At 48.0% G+C, this 19,809-nt stretch overlaps 1 long non-coding RNA gene across 1 annotated transcript in view; it reads right to left on the bottom strand.

The window, feature by feature from the left end:
* LOC116966485 overlaps positions 1 to 19,112 on the bottom strand; it is a 107,604-nt gene extending 88,492 nt beyond the window's left edge. Inside the window, exon 1 of the long non-coding RNA XR_004410035.1 lies at positions 19,045 to 19,112. This is a non-coding gene — a long non-coding RNA (uncharacterized LOC116966485). The remainder of the gene's footprint in view (positions 1 to 19,044) is intronic.
* Positions 19,113 to 19,809: the final 697 nt, after the last annotated feature.

Below are 19,809 nucleotides of genomic sequence, written 5' to 3'. Positions count from 1 at the left end.
ACCGCAGTATCACTTACCTGTAGGTCCAGGCTTAAAACTTGCCGTTGTTTGCACAGCTCTCCATGTTTCCCCACCTGTGAAACAGTATGGGGAGAATAAAGACCGCAGTTTCACTTACCTGCAAGTCCAGGTTTAAACTGTCGCTACAGGGGAACGTCGTTCCACCCCGCCTCCTGCCGTTTCGACTTGTCAAAGTCGACGGCCCCATTCTGAATAGTCTCCCGCCCGGCCGTGGTGTTCTGGCCGGCGCGGGACCAAAAGTCGGCACAGCTGATCCCACTTACGGGGCTTGTGCCTTTAGCTGCTGCTGGCTCCCGCAACTTCGCGGTCCTCCTCAGCCAGCTTCACTCGCAGCACTTGTGGACACTATTTTGTCCAGCTTCCCCCCCCTGTGTAAAAACAGCGCGGGGACAAACACTACCGCAGAGTAAATTACTTACCTGCAGGGCGCGGTTTCAAACTTACCGCTGCGGGGGAACGCTCCACCCCGCCTGTCGTTTCGCAAGCGTGAAAGCGATATGACACGCATGCGTCCTGGCGGGGTTCTTCACGTAGTCACTCACGTGACTCCGAAGTAAAATCACTCTTGACTCTTAACTCTTGACTCACTATATAACATGTTTTCCCATTCTTCTTCTGCCTGACTCTCTGTGTGTCTCTGTCTTTGACCCTCTCTCTGCAGGGGGTGGTCTCTGTCAACATGTTTCTGCTTCTGTTCTTTAGAATGAGTTGACAATTTTGAAGAAGCTCTTGAAGATGAGACATCTAGTTCACTTATTCACTTTACTCAGTTTCAGTTTAGTTCAGTTTTAGTTTATTGTCACGTGTAGCGAGGTCCAGCTTTTGTTGCGTGCTGACCAGCCAACGGAAAGACTACACATCATTACAATCGAGCCATTCGCAGTGTACAGATACACGATTAGGCAATAACGTTTAGTGCAAGGTAAAGCCAGTAAAGTCTGATCAAAGATAGTCTGAGGGTCATCAATGAGGTAGATAGTAGTTCAGGACCACTCTCTGGTTGCGGTAGGATGGTTCAGTTACCTGATAACAGCTGGGAAGAAACTGTCCCTGAATCTGGAGGCACGTTTTTTCATATTTCTATACCTTTTGCCCGATGGGAGAGGAGAGAAGAGGGAATGGCCAGGGTGCGACACGTCCTTGATTATGCTGGTGGCCTTGCCGAGGCAGCGTGAGGTGTAAATGAAGTTGGTGAGAGTTGTAGGGGACATGCCAAACTTCCGAAGCCTTCTAAGGAAGTAGAGGCGTTTGTGTGCTTTCTTGATCGTTGCTTCAGTATGGGTGGTCCAGGAGAAGTTGTTGGTGATATTGACTCCTGGGAATTAGAAGTTTTCAACCATCTCTACTTCGGCACCGTCAATGCAAACTGGGGCGTGTGTAACGCTTCACTTCCTGAAGTCCATCACTGTCTTGCTGACATTGAGAGAAAGGTTGTTGTCTCAACACCAAGACACGAGGTTCTCGATTGAAGGTTGGGTACATCTAGTTCACTAGTTCACATTACTGTCAAATGTCTATTTTAATTGGTAGAAAATGTTACCAAATTTCTTATTCAGAGAAGAATTTGGATGAAGTTGGAAACTCCAATTGTTTTTATCAATCAGCACAATAGCAGAGGAATATCCTAAGGCTGAGGAGGACGCAGGAAGGCAAATACAACGTTATCATTCATTTCAAGAGGGCTACAATATAAAAGCCAGGATGTAATGCTGCTTTATAAGGCACTCACCAGAACACCTTTGGAGTATTGTGAGCAGTTTTGGGCCCCATTTCTGAGGAAGGATGTGCTGGCGTTGGAGAGGGTCCAGAGGAGGCTTATGAGAATGATCCCAGGGATGATTGAGAACATATGATGAGCGTTTGGTGGCTCTGGGCCTGTATTTGCTGGAGTTTGGAAGATATGAGGGGGTTTCTCACTGAAGTCTACCGAACAATGGTAGGCCTGGATAGCGTGGATGTGGAGAGGATGTTTCCACTAGTGGGAGAGTCTAGGACCAGAGGGCACAGCCTCAGAATAAATGGACGTAGCTTTATAATGGAGATGAGGAATAATTCTTTCACAGTCAGAATGTGGAATTAATTACCGCAAACGACTGTGGTGGCCAAGTCACGGGGTATTTTGAAGTGGAGATTGATAGGCTCATGATTAGTAAGGATGTTAACTGTTATTGGGAGAAAATAGGAGAATGGGGTTGAGGTGAAGAGATCAAGCCATGAGTTGAATGGTGGAGGAGACACGATGGGCCTGATTCTGCTTTATGTCTTATGATCGTACGGTCTTATGAAAAGGCAATGTAAATCAGCTTTCAAGGCAAATTGTGACGGAAAAACAGCACCAGAAACAGCCCCCCCACCCTACATCAGTCTGAAGAAGGGTTTTGGCCCGAAACGTTGCCTATTTCCTTCGCTCCATAGATGCTGCTGCACCCGCTGAGTTTCTCCAGCACTTTTGTCTACCAGAAATCTAGTGTTTAAGACAGGGTGATGCTTTTAGATAGGCACGTGGACATGCAGAGAATATGGATCATATGAGGTCAGTATAACTTGGCATCGTGTTTGGCACAGACATTGTGGGCCGAAGGGCCTCTTCCCGTGCTGTACTGTTCTATGTTCTGTCCCCACGGCTTTTGATGTAACATTTAAAAGGATGTTCTCTGTAATTGGAGTTAAATAGTCCTGGGAATTGTCACTTATAATTGAGTTTTCTGCCATTTCATTAAAATGCTGTGACTTTCTGAATGTGATTTGTCAACTCCAGCTGGAGGTGCCAGCGTTCACCTCTGATGCAGGTGCAGAGAGTGAATGGTAAACTATAAACAGCCTTGGTGTGTTTTTCATTAGGGGTTGAGTTCTTGCACAGTGCCACACCACTCAGGGACGTTATGCTGAGGCTTTACAAGGCGCTGGTCAGACAGCAGTTCTGGGCCCCATATCTGAGGATGGATAACCATATAACCATATAACAATTACAGCACGGAAACAGGCCATCTCGGCCCTACAAGATGTGCTGGTGTTGGAGAGGGTCCAGAGGAGGTTGGTGAGAATGATCCCGGGATGACTGGGTTAACGTATGATGTGCGTTTGACAGCACTGGGCCTGTACTTCAATGCTTTAATGGTGCTTTTATTGCAATGTGGTAACACAGTGAAATTATTCTTCGTACAAATATACGGGCGACATGGTGGCGCAGCGGTAGAGTTGTTGCCTTACAGCACCAGAGGCCCGGGTTCCATCCTGACCACGGGTGCTTTAATGTACGGACTTCTCTAACTTCAAATAGTCCCTGCGTTTCCTCTCTTTCCCCACCACTTCCCAGTTCTCCCACCAGTCTTACTGTCTCCGACTACATTTGATCTCTGTCCCATCCACTCTCCTGACATCAGTTTGAAGAAGGGTCTCGACCCGAAACGTCGCCCATTCCTTCCCTCCAGAGACGCTGCCTCACCCTCTGAGTTCCTCCAGCATTTTGTGTCTACACTGACTATATGACTATATGACTATGACTATGTCTCTATGACTGTATAATTCAGCCATGATTGAATGGCAGAGTAGACTTGATGGGCCGAATAGCCTAATTCTGCTCCTAGTACTTGATATGACCTTATGACTATGACTCGATGATTCTATGACACTATGTTTCTATGTCTCTGTCACTCTGTCTCCGTGACTCTATGACTGTGTGTCTCTGTCTCTGTGACACTGTGACTCTCTGTCTCTGTGTCTCTGTGACACTGTGACTCTCTGTCTCTGTGTCTCTCTGTCTCTGTGTCTCTGTGTCTCTGCGACTCTATGACTCTGTGGGATGCCTGCTCTGTCCTTCCCCATCGCGAGTCTTAAACAAGTTCAGCAGCAGTGCGGAAGGACACAGCCTTCCATCCCAAGAACTATGTTTAGGAAGGAACCATAGGTTTAAACCATAGATAGGCACAAAAAGCTGGAGTAACTCAGCGGGACAGGCAGCATCTCTGGAGAGAAGGAATGGGTGACGTTTCGGGTTGAGACCCTTCTTCAGACTGAGAGTCAGAGGAGAGGGGAACTAGAGGAATGCAAAGATACAGAACAGGTTAGACCAAAGCGGCCAAGATGGTTCATTGTTGGCTGTGGAAGAGATGATAACGGAGGGATACTGAAGAATTTTCTGAAGAAGGGTCTCGACCAGAAACGTCGTCCATTCCCTTTCTCCAGAGATGCTGCCTGTCCTGTTGAGTTACTCCAGCTTTTTGTGTCTATCTGAAGATCTATTGAAGATTATTTGTGCGGTCACGGTGGCTCAGCGGTAGAGTTACAGTACAGCGAATGCAGCTTCGGAGACCCAGGTTCAATCCCGACTACGGGCGCTGTCTGTACGGAGTTTGTACGTTCTCCCCGTAACCTGCGTTGGTTTTCTCCGAGATCTTCTGTTTCCTCCCACACTCCAAAGACGTACAGGTTTGTAGGTTAATTGGCTTGGTAAATGTAAAAATTGTCCCTAGTGTGTATAGGATAGTGTTAAGGGCCTGTCCAACGAGCATGCGACCTGCATGCGGCGAGCGCGACCAAACCGGAAGCGGGGGCCGGGCGGAGGTCGAGTGAGTGACATGAAGTTTGAGCGAAGTCCGCGGGAAGTTCACGCGTGCGTATGGCGTCGAGGCGGCTGCGGGCCGGCAGGCCGTTGCCTCGTGGAATTTTAGAACAGTTTTTCGGAGCCCCGCGCGATGTCGGGACCAGCTCAGCACAACTCCATACAGCTCCGGCGATCGAAGTGGGACCGGCCCCGCGAGGCCGTACGGCTCAAGCGACCACGTTAGGTCGCGCTTGCCACATGAAGTCGCATGCTCCTGGGACAGGCCCTTAAGTGTGCGGGGATCGCTGGTCAGCGCGGACCCGGTGGGCCGAAGGACCTGTTTCCATGCTGTATCTCTAAACTAAACAAAACTAAAATCCCATATTACATTTCATATTCTGTTGTGCTGCTGCAAGTAAGAATGTAATTGTTCTATCTGGGACATATGACAATAAAATACTCTTGGCTCTTGAGGTCCGGCTCCTGTTTCTAGGGTTAGTGAAGTTCGACACAAAGTGCAGGCGTAACTCTGCGGGACAGGCAGAATCTCTGGGGTGAAGGAATGGGTGACGTTTCGGGTCGAGACTGTAGAAGGGTCTAGACCAGAAACTCTCCAGAGATGCTGCCTGTCACGCTGAGTTACTCCAGCTTTTTGTGTCTATCCAAGAACAATGCTGTCAGTTGCCTGAAACAGGAAAATCCGACCTCTGATGTGAAAGCAGCTTTAGAGTTTACAAAGGCACACATCACATACACTTTGTATTGTGTTGCTGTACCATTGTTTGTTGATCAGCAGTGCGGGCTGTTGTTGAATTATTCAGTGCTGTCAGGCTTGTGCTGTCAGTTGCTGTGGTGATGTTATTCCAGAACATTTTTTTGCCCCAACTATAAACTAACTGGTGAAGCTTCCGAACCTGGAGCGAGCTAGCGATCATTGTGGCGCTCATCCGAACAAAGTCATCGGGCAGTTTCTGTAACCAGAGGGCACGTCTGTGGCAAGATACATCGCACAGGTAAAACCTTGCTCTTTCTCATGGAAGACATTGCCCATCGTCTCAGTCATGCAGTTGGCAGCATTTCTTGTCAGGAGTGTCGTGAGTCATAGAGTGATACAGTGTGGAATCAGGCCCTTCGGCCCAACTTGCCCACAACGGGCCAACATGTAACATCTACACTAGTCCCACCTCCCTGCGTTTGGGCCATATCCCTCTAAACCATCCTCTCTCCATGTACCTGTCCAAATGTTGCTTAAACGTTGCGTTACTACCTGCCTCAACTACCAGCTCGTTCCTGACACCCACCACTTTGTGTAAAAAAAGTTCCCCTCAGGTTCCTATTAAACATTTCCCCCCTCATCTTAAATCCATGTCCTCTGGTTCTCGATCCCCCTATTCTGGGCAAGAAACAGTGCATCTACCCGATCTATTCCTCTCATAACTTTGTACACCTATATAAGAACACCTTCGCTCAGTCTGCCTTGGCCTACGTGATCTTACTCCCACTTGCCAAACACTTTAACTCCCCTTCCCATTCACACACTGACCTTTCTGTCTTGGGCCTTCTCCACTGTTAGAGTGAGGCCCAATGCAAATTGGAGGAATAGCACCTCATGTTTCAATTGGGCAGCTTACACCCCAGCGGTATGAACATTGATATCTCTAACTTCAAGTAACCCTTGTATCCCCTCTCCCTCTGTCCCTCCCCCAGCCGTCGTGCTAGTTTCACTGTCTGTATAACTTGTTCACACCTGGCCCACAGCCAACAATGGACCATTGTGGGCTCCACCTTTCCCTGATCATCGTTACCTTTTGCATATCTTTCATTAATTTGTTCCATATCTCTCTATATCATTGTCTATATCTCTCAGTTCCCTTTCCCCTGACTCTCAGCCTGAAGAAGGGTCTCGACCCAAAACGTCACCTATTCCTTTTCTCCAGAGATGCTGCCTGACCCACTGAGTTACTCCAGGTTTTTGTATCTGTCTTCGGTTTAAACTAGCATCTGCAGTTCCATCCTATACAGTTAATAGGTTGATAAAGGTGAAGAGGTATATGTTGTGTTTATTTCTGGTGTTCCCATATATTTGCAAGAGTTCTTTATTGTTTTGAGTGCTGGAGAATTGTTTTTGTCTGCAACCTGCTGTAGATTAATTTACAAACACAAAAACATTGTATATTAATATCCAAATGCATTTTAGTTAGATGTCTCATTATCAACTGACTGGTACAGTGGTGCAGCTGGTAAAGCTGCTGCCTTACTGCGCCAGAGACCCGGGTTCGATCCTGACTACGGGTGCTGTCTGTGTGGAGTTTGCACGTTCTCCCTGTGACCGCGTGGGTTTCCTCCAGGAGTTCCGGTTTCCTCCCACCCCTCAAAGGCATGCGGGTTTATAGGTTAATTGGCCCTCTGTAAATTGCATCTAGTGTGTCGAGAGTGGATGAGAAAGCGGGATAATATAGAACTAGTGTTGATGGGTGATCGGTCAGCATGAACCAGGTGGGCCGAAGGGCCTGTTTCCATGCTGGATCCCTAAACCAAACTAAACTAAACTAAACTACTTTATCTCTCCACATCACCGTCTATATCTCCCATTTCCCTTATCCCTAACCAGTCAAATGGTGTCAAGTTGGGAAAAGGGGAAGTACAACGGGATCTGGGGGTCCTTGTACATCAGTCTATGAAAGTAAGCATGCAGGTACAGCAGGCAGTGAAGAAAGCGAATGGCATGTTGGCCTTTATAACAAGAGGAATCGAATATAGGAGCAAAGAGGTCCTTCTGCAGTTGTACAGAGCCCTAGTGAGAGCACACCTGGACTATTGTGTGCAGTTTTGGTCCCCTAATTTGAGGAAGGACATTCTTGCTATTGAGGGAGTGCAAGAGTAGGTTTACAAGGTTAATTCCCGGGATGGCGGGACTGTCATATGCTGAGAGAATGGAGCAGCTGGGCTTGTACACTCTGGAGTTCAGAAGGATGAGAAGATTTCTCATTGAAACAAATAAGATTGTTAAGGGCTTGGGACACGCTAGAGGCAGGAAACATGTTCCCGATGTTGGGGGAGTCCAGAACCAGGGACCACAGTTTAAGGATAAGGAGTAAGCCATTTAGAACGGAGACGAGGAATCACTTTATCTCATAGAGAGTGGTGAGTCTGTGGAATTCTCTGCCTCAGAGGGCAGTGGAGGCAGGTTCTCTGGATGCTTTCAAGAGAGAGCTGGATAGGGCTCTTAAAAATAGCTGAGTCAGGAGATATGGGGAGAAGGCAGGAACGGAGTACTGATTGTGGATGATCAGCCATGATCACATTGAATGACGGTGCTGGCTCGAAGGGCCGAATGGCCTACTCCTGCACCTATTGTCTATTGGCTGTTGTATTGTCAGTCTGAAGAAGGGTCTCGACCCGAAACATCACCCATTCTTTCTCTCCAGAGATGCTGCCTGTCCCGCTGAGTTACTCCAGCACTTTGTGTCTATCATAAGCTAATTACAACCACCACTTTTCAAACCATGAATGTTATAAATCTCACTGACAATTAATTTTATTTGGTGCAGCACCATTGACATAATTTGGGGGAGTTTTATTGTGGATAAACCATGCTGGTCGAACAAAACTCCTGGCCAAGCGACAGCATTACAATTCCCCAACAGGTCTGAGACACCAGTATTCTGCAATCAATTACTTTCCTCTAGACTACGCTGATTTTCAACTACACTGAACAGTTTTCTCTGGAACTGGGCCAAGGAATTGCTAGGCTTCTGGCTCCCACTTGCCTTCTGAATAAATAACCATTTCCTGTGATTAAAGAATAGATAAACCCTCAAAATGGGAATGAGGAGGAATTTCTTCAGCCAGAAAGCAGTGGAGCTGTGGAATTCATGTGGAGGCCAGGTCATTGGGTATTTTTAAAACGGTTCTTGCTTAGAAAGGGTGTCAAAGGTTGTGAGGAGAAGTCAGGAGTATGAGATTGAGAGGGAAAGATGGATCAGTCATGATTGAATGGCGGAATAGACTCGATGGGCTGAATGGCCTAATTCAGCTCTTATCTCTCATGGTCTTATGGACTAACTAGAAATACCATTTGCTGGCGATTGACTTCATCCTTCGTCCCACTGACTACTTGAAGCAGATCACCTACCATTTTTATGTTACGTTAGATTCTGGAACGAGCTTTGGACTTCAGCACCAGGGCTTCTATCTCATAAAGTCATAAGGAATAGGAGTAGAATTAGGCCATTCGGCCCCTCAAGTCTACTCTGTCGTTCAATCCTGGCTGATCTATCTCTCCCTCCTAAGCCCATTCTCCTGCCTTCACCCCATAACCCCAGACACCCGTACTAATCGAGAATCTATCTATCTTTGCCTTAAAAATCTCCACCATTAGAACATCACCCATGCATGCCTGCCCTTGCTCATACATTGCCAAAGGTTCTGAAGAGCTCTCGACAAGGATTCTGGTGCAATGAACGAGAAGCAGGCAATGTTTTGCCAGAATAGACATTGATTAAACGTGCTCTTTTTGAATGATGGAGAAACTACAAGGAGCTCAATGCCTATTAATGTCCTTTTCCAGAAGTTTTATGGTTTTTCCATTCACTTTCCCCAAACTCTAACAACACCCGTTCAGCACCCTCTCTTAGGGCAGTGCAGTGGCTCAGTGGGTAGAGCTGCAGACTCACAGCGCCAGGGACCTGAGTTCGATCCTGACCTCGGGCGCAGTCTTTGTGTGGAGTTTGCACGTGTGAGTTTCTCCGGGTGCTCTGGTTTCCTCCCACATTCCCAAAGAAATTGCTCCTAGTGTGTAGGGAGTGTTTAGAATTAGTGTGTGACAATAGACAATAGACAATAGTAGGAGTACGCCATTCAGCCCTTTGAGCCAGAACCGCCATTTAATGTGATCATGGCTGATCATCCCCTCTCAGTACCCCGTTCCTGCCTTCCCCCCATATCCCCTGACTCCGCTATCTTTAAGAGCCCGATCTAGCTCTCCCTTGAAGGTATCCAGAGAACCGGCCTCCACCGCCCTCTGAGGCAGAGAATTCCACACTCACAACTCTCTATGTGAAAAAGTGTTTCCTCGTCTCCGTTCTAAATGGCTTACCCGTTATTCTTAAACTGTGGCCCCTGGTTCTGAACTCCCCCAACATCGGGAACATGTTTCCTGCCTCTAGTGTGTCCAATCCCTTAATGATCTTATATGTTTCAATAAGATTTCCTCTCATCCTTCTAAACTCCAGAGTGTACAAGCCCAGCCGCTCCATTCTCTCAGTATATGTGAACGGGTGTTTGAAGGTCAGCATGGACTAGTAGGGCAGAAGGGCCTGTTTCCACACAGTATCTCTGTTAAACTAAACTAAACTAAACCAGCTAATATTCCTTCTCCTCCTCGCACATTCAAACGTCAGGCAGCAGATGCAGGAATCAGTGTTAATGGTCAAGAATTATCATCTTTCATTGAAATTCAGAACTATTGTGAAGAGAGCTCATCAACAAGAACTATTTTTTCTCACCACGAATGACGCTCGACTTGCTGCGTATCTCCACCTGTTCTCTATGGACTTCAACAAGGCCTTTGATAAGGTTCTGCATGTTATGCTGTTCTGGAAAGTAGCTACATAGGATTCAGGGAGAGCTACTAAATTGGATAGATATCAAATGCTGGAGTAACTCAGCGGGACAGGCAGCATCTCTGGAGAAAAGGAATGGGTGACATTTCGGGTCGAGACCCTTCTTCAGACTGATGCAGGGGAGTGGGCGGTACAGAGATAGAATGTAGTCGGAGACAGTAAGACTGGTGGGAGAACTGGGAAGGGGAAGGTGATGGAGAGAGAGGGAAAGCAAGGGCTATTTGAAGTTAGAGAAGTCAATGTTCACACCGCTGGGGTGTGAGCTACTCAAGCGAAATATGAGGTGCTGTTCCTCCAATTTGCGCTGGGCCTCACTCTGACAATAGAGGAGGCCCAGGACAGAAAGGTCAGTGTGGGAATGGAAAGGAAGTGTTTGGCAGTCGGGAGATCCAGTCGGCCTCGGCAGACCGAGCGTAGGTGTTCAATGAAAGACTAGGGTCCCGAGACTGGTGGTGTGCCTCAGGGATCAGTGCAGCGCCCAATACTGTTTGCCATCTACATCAATGATTTAGAATTACAGCAGTATTTTGATCGGCCGGGGAAGTGGGCTGAGGAATGACAAACGGAGTTTACTTCAGGTAAGTGCAAGGAGTTGCATTTTGGGAAGTCAAATCAGGGTAGGACCATCGCCGTGAGCGCATGGCCCCGGGAAGTGTTGCAGGACAGAGAGATCCAGATGTACAAGCTGACACAAGCAAGATGCTGGTATCTTGAGCAAACCACAAAGTGCTGGAGTCACTCAGAAGGTCAGGCAGCACCTCTGGAGGACATGGATAGGAAAAGTTTCGGGTGGTGAGTTTTCTTCAGACTAGGTATATAGATAGACAAGGTGGTGAAGAAGGCTTTTGGCATGAAGGGCTTCATCGGTTAGGGCATTGATATAGAAGTATTGATGTTATGTGGCAGATGTGTGAAACATCTGGTGAGGCTACACTTCAAGGATTGTCTTCAGATTTAATCACCCTGACATAGGCAAGAGTGCAGTAAGGAGTTATGAGTGGACATAACTAGATTATCTTTAAATTCACATCTATGATTCAGTTCAACTGCTTCTTGAGATGGTGACTTTCAACTACTCTGTTTAAGAAGGGACTGCAGATGCTGGAAAAACAGAGGTAGATAAAGATGCTGGAGAATCTCAGCAGGTGAGGCAGCATCTATGGAGCGAAGGACTGGGTGACATTTCGGGTCGAGACCCTTCTTCAGTCTAAAGAAAGGTCTCGACCTGAAACGTCACCTATTCAACAACTCTGATACATACGTTGATGTTGAATTGTACTTCTGATGATGACATGTTTAAGGACCTGCGTACGGGGATAGAAACTATAACACAGTTTTTAAATGAGCTACGAGATCTCTTGTGCACAATTTCAATTGCAAGTTACAAAGATATTGTCAAGTTGGAGAAGATTTGAATTGAATTGAATTGAATTGAATTGAATCCTTTATTTGTCATTCAGACCTTTCGGTCTGAACGAAATGTTGTTGCCTGCAGCCATACATGTAATAATAAACAACACACAATAAACACAAATTAACATCCACCACAGTGAGTTCACTAAACACCTCCTCACTGTGATGGAGGGAAACGTCTTAGGGTTACTGGCTCTTCCCTCCTCTTCTCCCTCTGCGCCGAGGCGATACCCCACCGGGCGATGGTGAGTCAGTCCCGCGGTTCAAGCTCCGCAGCCCGGGGGTGGTCGAAGCTGCCGCCCTCCAGTCCAGCGGACGCATTTGTTGCCACGGGAGTTGGCGCCGACCTGTAGGGGGTATGGCTGCCTAGCCTGCAGCTGTCTGTTTTTTCATCTTTTTTCTTATTTTTAGTTCGTTTAGTGTTTTGTTTTTGAGGAGTTCTAGCTTTTTTATGTGTGGGGGAGGGGGGGGGGGAAGGGGGAAACTAATTTTCAGGGTCTCTACCTGGTCGGAGATGCAGCTTTTCTCCGGGCTGCACTTTCGACCCGTCCTTGCGGCCTACCAGCGGGCCTGGAGGGGCGTTTCCTGAGGGGATCGCCCGGGGCATCGGCGGCGGCTGCGGAGCTGCGGGTCCGAGGAGCGAGGGGACCGCCCTGAGCCTCGGCATCGGCGGCGGCGGCACCGGCATCGGCGGCGGCGGCGGCAGCACCGGCATCGGCGGCGGCGGAGCTGCGGGTCTGAGGACGGCAGTGCAGCGCTGGAGCGCCATTGCGGGGCGGGCGGTGCCTTGCCTGGGCCGCCGCGCTGGAACTCCGGTGAGCTGGGACCGGCGTTAAAAACATCGCGGAGCTACGGGCGGCGGCGCTGAAACTTTCCATCGGGAGCCTGGGATCTCGTGATGAGATCGCCAGTTGAGCTCCATTCGGCGCAGCCTTGTCGGCTCCGGAAGCCACGGTCTCGAGTAGGGAGGCGGCCGTTCCAGGGTTCCCATGCCGCTGAGAGGACTCTCCCGACGCCGGAACACCATCACCCGGCGAGGACGGCCTGGAACATCGGGTCTCCGTGAAGGCAACTGTGGAGGCCTCAATAGGCCCGACTATGGGTGAACATTGGGGATGGGGCTGGACTTTGTGCCTTCCCCCATAATGGGAACCATTGTGGGGGGATGTTTTTATGTTTTTATGTTGAAGCTATTTATTATTGCTATGTTTGTATTCTTTTTTATGTGCTGCATTGGCAAAAAGAATTTCACTACACCTAAAGGTGTATGTGACAATAAATTCAACCTTTGAACCTTTGAACCTTTGAGCTCCGGAAAACAGGCATCAACCTGTGACCCGCGAGCTCCCGACGATGTCATCCACTAGCCCGCGGCCGAGCCCCAGATTCAGGTCGCCGCCGGCGCTGCCAGAACGCCGCCTCAGCCACTGGAGCGGAGGGTGTTGCCAGGACTTGAGGGTCTGAGCTATCGGGAGAGGTTGAGTAGGCTGGGACTCCTTGGAGCGCAGGAGGATGAGGGGTGATCTTATAGAGGTGTATAAAATCATGAGAGGAATAGATCGGGTAAATGAACAGAGTCTCTTGCCCAGAGTAGGGGAATCGAGGACCAGGGGACATAGGTTTAAGATGAAGAGGGAAAGATTTAACAGGAATCTGAGGGGAATCTTTTTCACACAAAGGGTGGTAGGTGTATGGAACAAGCTGCCAAAGGAGGTAGTTGAGGCAGGGACTATTGCAACATTTAAGAAACATTCAACATGCACATGGATCGGACAGGTTTGGAGGGATATGGGCCAAATGCAGGCAGGTGGGACAAGTGTAGCTGGGACGTGTAGGTCGGTGTGGGCAAGTTGGGCCGAAGGGCCTGTTTCCACCTTATAGGACTCTATGACTCTACAATTGCAATGTTGTTTATGTTGCCATCACCAAACTACAGGAAGGATGTGATTAACCTCAAGGATGTGCTTGATTGTAGTCATGTTTCATCTTTTCATTGACTGGATAGCACCCAATAAAAAAAACACTTTTCACTGTACAATAATAACTGAAACTAAACTGAATTGTTGGCTTGCTTGAACCATGGTGAGCTCCTCCTCTTCTTGATCATCGTTGCTGTTTGCATATATTTCATTCATTTGTTTGATTTACCTTCTATTTCTCTCGTTCCCCTTTCACCTGTCTCTCAGTCTGAAGAAGGGTCTTGACCCGAAACGTCACCTATTCCTTTTCTCCTGATATTTTGTCGGAAGGAACTGCAGATGCTGGTTTAAACCGAAGATAGACTCAAAATGCTGGAGTAACTCAGCGGGACAGGCAGCATCTCTGGATAGATCTGGGTGACGACTCCGTACAGACAGCACCCGTAGTCAGGATCGAACCCGGGTCTCTGGCGCTGCAAGCGCTGTAAGGCAGCGACTCTACCGCTGCACCACTGTGGCCTTCCACTGTGACGCCCTGTCACATCCTAAGTATCCCTCGACATCCCGCAGTCCCTGTACTTATTACCCCCAGCATTTATTCTCACAAGAATCCATCACGGATACTGACCTCCCCACCATCGAAGGGATCTACAGGATTCGCTGCCTCAAAAAGGCAGCCAGCATCATCAGAGACCCACACTACCCTGTCCACGCTCTCATTTCACTCCTGCCATCGGGAAGAAGGTACAGGAGCCTGAAAACTGTAACGTCCAGGTTGAGGAACAGCCATCAGGCTATTGAACACTACAACCTCCAAATAGGCTCTGAACTACAATAGACTTTGGGGCATTGGTTTTGGCTTTTGCACTATTTTTAATTTGTATGTTTTAATGTGTATATATGTATGTGTATATGTGTCTAGGACCAGAAGCCTTAGCCTCAGAGTAAAAGGACGCACCTTTAGAAAGGAGATGAGAAGGACTTTCGTCAGAGGGTGGGGAATCTGTGGAATTCTTTGCCACAGATGGCTGTGGAGGCCAAGTCAGTGGATAATTTTACTTCGGAGTCACGTGAGTGACTACGTGAAGAGCCCGTTCAGCACGCATGCGCGGCATTACGTTCAGCAGTGCAACAGCGGCGCATCGGGATTCAGGCGCTCCCGCTACGGGGTGAAAGAACGGACCGTCAGGTAAGCTCTGAGGTCGGGTTTTTCTTTCACAGGGAGCCTTCTACTTTCAGGCAGAGAAGAAAGGCTCTAGAACAAACCTGTCCCCTGCTCGACTCCACGGAGGAGCGTCCCATCTGGGGGGGCACAGCAACAAGGCGGTAGGACCGCTTACCCGGCGCTACGCTATCCCCGACACCGCGCTGGAAGTAAAGCCACGGAAGAGGCGTCCGGCCGGTGGCTTCCGACTTGTCGGATGGGGACGTCTCTCCACCCGCCCGGGGGAGAGACAGCCGGCTGAGCAGCTTGGAGCGGCTCCTGGAGCAGGAGCTCCAGCGAGACGCGCTTCGTGAAGGGGCGCTCTCGCAGGGGGAGTTCAGGCACTCCCTCCACAGTGCCTTCTGCACTGTCCATTGCTTCCTCCTTACCCGAGTGTAGCTTTCGTGACCAGGACTGGGCTGGTCAAGAAGAGCTGGCTGAAGATCTCGGGAGTATGCAAGGGGTGCAGGAACAGGAAGAGCTGCTAGGTGTGGTGGACCGCTACGTGGCAACCCCACGTGCAGGAGGCCGTTAAAGGCGAAACCAGCGGCCAGCATTAACCACCTCTCCAACAGGCCCCTAAAGGAGAGGTGGTCAATGAGGCCTTAGAAAACTGCAGCGGATCCTCAGGCTCCTGACGTCAGCCATCACATCGTTTGCTCGTTCCGTGGACAAATACGGAGATGACCACAACCTTCGTAAACAAATCATAAAACCTGCCATAAAATCCTAAATTGGCGGGGTTGTGCATACCCCAGCCACTGAGCCAGACCCACTGCTCTTTGGCAAAAACCTCACAAAGCATATGAAGGATATGGAAGAGGCCTTAAAAAACTTTCGATCTCATGAGGGCAGGCCCGGGACGAGCAAACCAAAAACAATCATTCCTAAGCAGCAGCACCCCATCGCGTCCATCAGTCGACGTCTACCATATGGGACTGGTGTAAAGCTCGGGGTCCGCATTCTATCCCCGGAAGTCTTCTTTAGACCAGGGCTCAGAGCTGACCCCATGGAAAATGCGCCACCCCCCAACATCACCGCCACGTCAAACGACGTGCAAGACTCGTTGGACCGGCAGGAAACAGAACAATACCCATAACCATGGAGCTAGGTGGGTCTGGTTCCTACCAGCATATAGAAAATAGGGGCTTAATACTAACAGGGAGGAGATTACACCTGTTTAAAGAAGCACGGGAGTATATCACGAGTGATCAGTATATACTCAATGGCATTAGTGGATATAAAATACAATTCATACTAGAAAAATTGCCACCAGTTCAACATTCACCCCAGAGGGTATTTTCCCTCTCAGTTAAAGAAACGAGAGGGACAAGCTGAACTGGTGAGACTAATTACAAAGGATATCATGGGAAAACATGAACCCTTGGAATTCGTATCAAATATATTCACTAAACCCAAAAAAGATGGTGTATGTCGCATCATCATTGACTTAACTTCACTAAATATGTTTGTTAAGTATATACATTTCATATATACATACGTGACTGTAACATTGCCAAGAGACAAAACAGTTGAATTGGCACAATCATGCAACAATTTAATGATTCGGACCTTTCCACTGTCAAAACTTACAAAGAGCAAAGGTACAGGCACCAAAACGACACACAGGTCATTATGATCGTGTCATAAAGTTACCCACTGAAGCAATATCAGAACTACAGTGGTGGGCAAAAAACGTTTGGCATAGTTTCATCCCTATTATCATTACTAACCCTACGTTAGTTATCCAAACAGATGCCAGTGCTCAAGGCTGGGGAAGCAACTAACTCTATATCCAGCACAAGTAGCAGATGGACTAACCCAGAGTCATCATTACCACTTACACTGGGCATTAATTATCTAGAGATGTTGGGTGACTTTTATGGTTTAAAAGCATATGCACAAATATGCATCACTTGCATGTACGGTTACAAATAGATAATACTACGGTGGTGGCCTACATTAACCATATAGGCGGCATAAAATCGGTATCATGTGACAAGTTGGTCAACACAATTTGGCAATGGTGTGTCGAAAGACATATTTGGCTATCAGCAACTTACCTGCCAGGTAAGCTAAATACAGTGGCAGACACCAGGTCACGTAAATTTAATGACAACATCGAATGGATGTTAAACCCCAAAAAATTTGCAAAAGTTATCAAGCAATATGGCACGCCAGATATCGATTTATTTGCATCAAGGCTAAATCACCAGGTACCTATGTATGTCGCTTGGGAACCAGACCCTGAGGCAGCAGCGGTAGATGCGTTCGCGCTGGATTGGGGAAATTCTTCTTCTATGCATTTCCTCCCTTCTGCCTCATCAGTCGGGGACTACGCACAATACAAATGGACTCTGCTTCAGGTATTTTGATAGTACCCAACTGGCCTACGCAGCCATGGTTCCCAATACTCCATGACATGGTTGTTGAAACTCCGATGGTATTCCCCAGTGACCCAGAGTTATTAACACCCAGTGTCGGGCACAAGCCACCCGTGCCATGAATAAATCAAACTCCTGGGTTGCAGATTCTGCACAAACCACTTCTGGGACTGGGATTATCAGAACAAACCGTCGACACCATGTCAGTATCCCTCCGAACATCCACTAAAAAACAGTACTTGTCCAGCATCAAAAAATGGGAGAAGTACTGCTTGGATACAGGGACCACCTACTCAACCGCTACAGTTACCAACGTACTGGAATTCCTGGCGAACCTTCACCACAATGAAGGACTCAGCTACAGAGCCATCAACACAGCTAGAAGTGCCCTGCCTGTCTATTTAAAACCAGCTCCAGGACAACAGGCCATGGGGTCCCACCCACTGGTGGTCAAACTAATGAAGGGTATTTACAACTCTAACCCCCTAGACCAAGGTACACCCATATATGGGATGTCAGTGTGGTCCTGACATACCTCAGGGGATGGCCACCAGCCAGATCCCTCAACCTGGAACAATCTATGCTCAAAACACTCATGTTGATGGCACTTGTATCTGCACAGAGGGTCCAGTCACTACACCTATTGAGACTGGACAGCATGCTCACAGCTCCAGACCAGATCTCTGTCGTTATCCAGGGACTGATCAAACAGAGCAGACCAGGAACACCTAATCCAGTCGTGGAATTCCGGGCTTACCCGCCAAAACCACGGTTATGTGCCATGACCCATCTACTATCCTACATAGACACAACCAAAATATTCGAGGGAGATGAAAAGCCTTGTGGGTCAGTCATAAAATACCTTATGGTCGGGTGACGAGCCAAACCATTTCGAGATGGCTCAAGCAGGTGCTAAAAGCTGCTGGGATAAACACTAACATGTACAAATTTTATTCCACCAGGGCAGCATCCACGTCGACGGCTAAAAGAATGGACGTGCCTATAGACCACATCCTGGCTACAGCAGGATGGTCGGGGGAAAGACCGTTCAGAAATTTTATAATAAGCCATTGGCAAAACCTGTTTTATTTGCAGAAAAGATTTTACAGACTGCAAATATTTAATTTAAGCCCAGGGGAGCAATTTAATTTCTTTGTTGTTATTGTTAAAAAATACCATTGTGTTTTTCTACAAACAGATTCATTGGTTGATTACGATAACACACTTCCTCCCTCAAGGACTTCGGCAATGAGTGAAGTAATAACTGTTACACGGTTTGAAATCACAGAGCTTTGAAGTCTTCACGTAGTCACTCACGTGACTCCGAAGTAAAATAGTAAGATTAAACGAGAACTTACCAGTTTGAAGTTTGATCTGTATTTTATGAGGAGTTACGATGAGGGATTACGTGCCCTCCGCTCCCACCCTCAATAATATGGGTCAAACTGATAAACTGATGTCTCCTTGTCTTTACTATGTTTACTTCAATAACTGTGTCTATCTGTGATTCCACACCGCTGCTTTGAAGTATGCCGCGCATGCGGGCTCTTCACGTAATCCCTCATCGTAACTCCTCATAAAATACAGATCAAACTTCAAACTGGTAAGTTCTCGTTTAATCTTATTATTTTAAGGCAGAGATTGACCGATTCTTGATCAGTACAGGTGTCAAGGGTTGTGGGGAGAAGGCAGGAGAATGGGGTTGAGAGGGAAAGGTAGATCAGTCATGATTGAATGGCGGAGTAGTTTTGATGGGCCGAATGGCCTAATTTTATTCCTAGGTACTACAAAGTATTTTATATACTTGTTGTTCTGTCTGGGACATATGACAATTGAATCTTGACTCCTGGATGCTGCTCAGCAAGTGAGCTTATCATTCTACCTGTACCTGACTGACTTTAAGGTCACAAACTAAATCCAATCCTATTTTTCCCACAGGATCTACTGTTAGCCTCTGAATAATGAGAGAAGGACATTGAAGCACAGCTTGACTTACAAAAGGTACTGAATTTATTTTCAGATTTTTTACAAGATTGCCAGTATAATTGGACAACTAATGCAAAATATTAATGGATTATGCTTATGAATGTGATTGGTCTTGATGTGGAGGGTAGGGTTGCCAACTGTCCTGTATTAGCCAGGACATCCCGTATATTGGGCTAAATTGGTTTATCCCATACGGGACCGCCCTTGTCCCGTATTTTACTGCTACTACTCGGCTCGAGGGGACTGTCGGGTCGGAGCGCCGCGTCCAGCCCCGCCTCACCCGTCCCGACGTAGTGCAGCCCATGGAGTGTAGCAGCAGCAGCGCCTCGCCCGTGGCCCTGTGGGAGTGAGATCATTCACTTTCATCCCAAGATCCCTGTGCGTAGGGGAGCGGGTAGGGCTGAACATGTCCTGGTTGTGTTCCTCCTGGGCCTGGCCAATCTGGCCATCTGCGGGTCACAGCGCCAGGCGGAAGAGGGTTCTGCCCGAGCCGGCTGCCTGCCCCTTTTCCGGGGGTCACGTCCGTGCCCGGGTGGTGTTCGAGAGGAAATACGCCTGTCCACGGGCGCCCTGGGGGATTTCTGGGACCGCTTGGAACCACGGGGGGTGGAATGTATCCTTGACAAGCAGTGTAACATAGTTGTATAGTAGTTTATATTGTATATTTGTTTGTTTTTGATTTATGGTAGTGGGTTCTGGTTTGTATTATTGTATT

This window comes from Amblyraja radiata, chromosome 37 (assembly GCF_010909765.2).
Source record: "Amblyraja radiata isolate CabotCenter1 chromosome 37, sAmbRad1.1.pri, whole genome shotgun sequence".
In the NCBI taxonomy this organism is placed as follows: Eukaryota; Metazoa; Chordata; class Chondrichthyes; order Rajiformes; family Rajidae; genus Amblyraja; species Amblyraja radiata.
The sequence above is the reverse complement of the archived record's forward strand: the minus strand, read 5'-3'. Positions and strand labels throughout refer to the sequence as shown.